Below are 4,379 nucleotides of genomic sequence, written 5' to 3'. Positions count from 1 at the left end.
TAAACAGCATCTAAGGGATGCGGGTATGTAGAAAATGTCACCATTATCCAGTACTGATATAAAAGTTGAGCTTATCAACATCCCCCAGCAATGCAGAGGAAAACATAATTTAGTCCAAATAAAAACAGAGTTGAAACCAGAAGTTTACATACACTGTATAAAAAGACATATAACCTTTTTTTCCTCACTGTTGGAAAGTAAAGGTGACTAAACATTTCCTGTTTTAGGTCATTTAGGAATAAATGCCAAACTAATGTAAGAGAGAATTTTTAAAAGATATTTTTTGATTACTATCTTTAAAGTCAGAAGTTTACATTCATTTCCTTCGTATTTGGTAGCATTGCCTTCATGCAGTATGACTTGGGTCAGACATTTTGGGTTTCCTTCCACAAGCTTCTCACAATAGTTTGCTGGAATTCTGACCCATTCCTCCTGACAGAACTGGTGTAACCGAGTCAGGTTTGTTGGCTGTCTTGCTTGCATACGCCTTTTCAGCTCTGCCCACAAATTTTCTACAGGACTGAGATCAGGACTTTGTGATGCCCACTCCAAAACCTTAACTTTGTTGTCCTTCAGCCACTTTGTAACTAATCTGGCAGTATGCTGAGGGTCATTGTCCATTTGGAAGACCCATTTGCACCCAGGCTTTGACTTCCTGGTTGATGTCTTGAGATGTTGCTTCCATATTTCCACATAATGTTCTTTCCTCATGATGCCATCTATTTTGTGAAGTGCACCAGTTCCTCCTGCAGCAAAACACCTCCACAACATGATGCTTCCACCCCCGTACTTCACAGTTGGGATGGTGTTCTCAGGTTTGCAAGCTTCCCTCTTTTTCCTCCAAATGTAACGATGGTCATTATGGCCAAACAGTTCAATTTTAGTTTCATCAGACCACAGGACATGTCTCCAAAAATGAAGGTCTTCGTCTGTGTGCATTTGCAATCTGTTTTTTTTTTATTTTAATGTTGCTTTTGGCGTAATGGCTTCTTTCTTTCTGGGTAGACTTCAGTCCATGTCGGTACAGGACTCATTTCACTGTGGATAATGACTCTCTCTTACCAGCTTCAGCAGCATCTTCACAAGGTCTTTTGCTTTTGTTCTGCGGTTGATGCACACATTTCTCACCAAAACACTTCATCTCTGGGAAACAGAACCCGTCTCCTTCCTGAGCGATATGATGGCTGGACATTCCCATGGTGTTTATACTACCATATAATTGTCTGAACAGATGAACCTTCAGGCGTCTGGAAATTGTTCCTAAGGATGAACCAGACTTGTTGTTGAATGTTAAAATTGGTTATAAATGAACCTTCACTAATTCATTTCTATCTGATTGCAGAGGAACTTCAGCAGCTCCACCGCACTGACTGTCATGATGCTACCACTTATTGCTCTGATGGTGGCTGCTTTGTCAGCAGAAGTCCAGACCACCATCAGTTTGAAGTCCACCTTCCATAGACAAGGTACAGACCAAGTTCTGAAGGCTTGTTAAAGCATTCTGCAGATACAGACCAATGCTCGAGCTTTCGAATACACACCAAGTATCAGAAGAGCAACAGCAGCTGCAGTCTGTCAACAGTATCTACACTGAACATAATAAATGCTTTGTTATATTGCACAACCCAATGCACCTGAAGCCTACAAAGTTCCATGTCTTTCAAGGGAAGTTTACATGAGGTCTCAGCCGTTACAGCGCTAATGAAGTAGCATCTATTGCTTGCTTATGTTTTACCCACAATAACTGTCTACTCAGGCTGTACAACAGCTCAGACTGCTGTTTGGGTTGAAGGGCACAGCAGTGCAATGGTTAGGACTGTTTCCTGGCTCTGCTGAGTGACTGGCTGGCTGCCCCTCCCCACTGAGAGTGTCCCAGTTTTCTGTTTATGAGATTGTTCAATGCCTGGTAAATATCCATATCATATATAGCACATTTCTTCTAGCAGGCTCTGCGTACAACTATGGGCCACAGAAGATAATGTACCTGTTTTTGTCAGTGTTTTGCAGGTTAAGTGGTTATGTAGTACACTGATACTGGNTATCCAGTACTGATATAAAAGTTGAGCTTATCAACATCCCCCAGCAATGCATAATTTAGTCCAAATAAAAACACAGTTGAAACCAGAAGTTTACATACACTGTATAAAAAGACATAGAACCTTTTTTTCCTCACTGTTGGAAATTAAAGGTGACTAAACATTTCCTGTTTTAGGTCATTTAGGAATAAATGCCACAATAATGTAAGAGAGAATTTTTAAAAGATTTTTTTGGATTACTTTCTTTAAAGTCAGAAGTTTACATTCATTTCCTTAGTATTTGGTAGCACTGCCTTTAAACTGTATGACTTGGGTCAGACATTTTGGGTTTCCTTCCACAAGCTTCTAACAATAGTTTGCTGGAGTTCCGACCCATTCCTCCTGACAGAACTGGTGTAACTGAGTCAGGTTTGTTGGCTGTCTTGCTTGCATATGCCTTTTCAGCTCTGCCCACACATTTTCTACAGGACTGAGATCAGGACTTTGTGATGGCCACTCCAGAACACTAACTGTGTTGTCCTTAAGCCACTTTGTAACTAATTTGGTGGTATGCTTCGGGTCATTGTCCATTTGAAGACCCATTTGCACCCAGGCTTTAACTTCCTGGTTGATGTCTTGAGATGTTGCTTCAATATTTTCACATAATGTTCTTTCCTCATGATACCATCTATGTTGTGAAGTGCACCAGTCCCTCCTGCAGCAAAACAGCCCCACAGCATGATGCTGCCACCCCCGTACTTCACAGTTGGGATGGTGTTCTCAGGCTTCAAGCTTCCCTGTTTTTCCTCCAAATGTAACGCTGGTCATTAAGGCCAAACAGTTCAATTTTAGTGTCATCAGACCACAGGACAAAAAATTACCCAGATAACAAAAATCATTTGGCCCGGATCAGGCCCAGACCCTTGATAAGTTCTGGGCCTGATCCGCATAACGGACTTGGGCCGGTGTCCTTTGGCACAACGGGCCAATACTGGTGCGGGCCCGTTTTTTTTTATCTGGGCCGCAGCTGGGCCAGCTTCCAACCGGGCTTGGGCCGGTGTCNTCATAGATGGAGGATTCTAATTGTAGAAAGAGCCTGGTGGGGAGGACACTGGAAACAGGAGTGAAACTTTGCCACTTTGTCACTAATCACAACTGCCCAGCACTCCAGCCAAACTACTGCTCAGTGCCGTTTATGTCCCAGTAGGGCTGGTCCGAATAGCAATTTCTGATCTCCGGACATTCGGTCCCAATTAATGACGAATATCCCAAATATTCGGGGGGAGAGATCAAGTTTGATATCCCGATTCCAGCATAGCGAACGAATAGTCGGCTATTCGGGTCCAGCCCTAGGTCCAGTTGACATCTCGCTAGTTCCAAGGGTCAGCATGTTTAGCCTCTGAGTTGGTCACCACCTCTTCTGTTACTGGGCCTGGTCCTGGGTTGACCAGTGTCTCTACTGTTCCTGAGTTTGTTACTGGGCCAGTCAATACCTGTCCTGTTTCCGAATCTGCTCCTGGGATGTTCAGCCCTTCTCCTGTCCCTGGGTCAGCCAATGTCTCGTCTGTTTCTAAAGTTTTCTTCTACACCATTCAAAACTTCTTATTTCTCCTGTTCTTGAGTTGATTCCTACAAGCCGTTTGACACTTGTACTGTTTCTAGGTTGACTAACACCTCATCTGTTTCCAAGTCTGCTGACATATCTCGTGTTACCGAGTCAGCCAACACCTGTCTCATTCCTGGGTTGCTTGATGTGATTCAGTCTCCTGAGTTCTCAGATACCTTGCTTGTTCCTAAGTTAGAGGCGGCTGATGCTAAGCCATGACTCCTTCCCAGGTTGACTGGCCAACATCTCTTCAGCCCGATAAACGCATCAGTTCTTCAGTTAGTCTATAGCTCTCCTGCTCTAGTTGACCTGCTGCCAGATTCAGGATCAGCCATCGCTGTTGGTTCCCATATAGAGAAGCATGTGTCTGCCCCGTTTACTGGTACCCAGCAAGTGCCTTATTGCTCCCGTTTCCAGATTTCTGCCTCTTCCTCTGTATTGCTGCCTGTGATGTTGGCTCACACCTCAGAGGGCTTCCACCTTTGTCGCAAAGCTTTCTGCCGAACACACACACAGCCAATAAGGACTAAAAAACAGTTTTTCTCGTAACTTGTGATCAGCCGTGTGCTCGGCTAACTGGTCTCGAATCAACTCCTCCTCTAACTGGCTCAATTTACAGAGGCTAGCCAAACACCGGAGGTCGGTGACATACTGGTGGAGGGAATCACCCAGTCACTGTCAGCGCTGGCAGAATATGATTTGCCAGACTAGGACGCTCTGTGGAGTAGTCTATGTATGTGGCTGCGGGTCTGAGAGTG

General features: G+C 44.2%; 1 long non-coding RNA gene across 1 annotated transcript in view; it reads right to left on the bottom strand.

The window, feature by feature from the left end:
- Window positions 1-1,129: 1,129 nt before the first annotated feature.
- The window catches only part of LOC103365805 (uncharacterized), a 14,938-nt gene continuing 11,688 nt past the window's right edge, over window positions 1,130-4,379 (bottom strand). Inside the window, exons 2-3 of the long non-coding RNA XR_520634.1 lie at window positions 1,349-1,356; window positions 1,130-1,141 (exon numbers count right to left, since the gene is read on the bottom strand). This is a non-coding gene — a long non-coding RNA (uncharacterized LOC103365805). The remainder of the gene's footprint in view (window positions 1,142-1,348; window positions 1,357-4,379) is intronic.

The sequence above is a fragment of the Stegastes partitus genome, unplaced genomic scaffold, assembly GCF_000690725.1.
Source record: "Stegastes partitus isolate 25-593 unplaced genomic scaffold, Stegastes_partitus-1.0.2 Scaffold877, whole genome shotgun sequence".
Lineage (NCBI taxonomy): Eukaryota > Metazoa > Chordata > Actinopteri > Pomacentridae > Stegastes > Stegastes partitus.
Note: the sequence above shows the minus strand (reverse complement) of the source record. Positions and strands in the feature narration are given on the sequence as shown.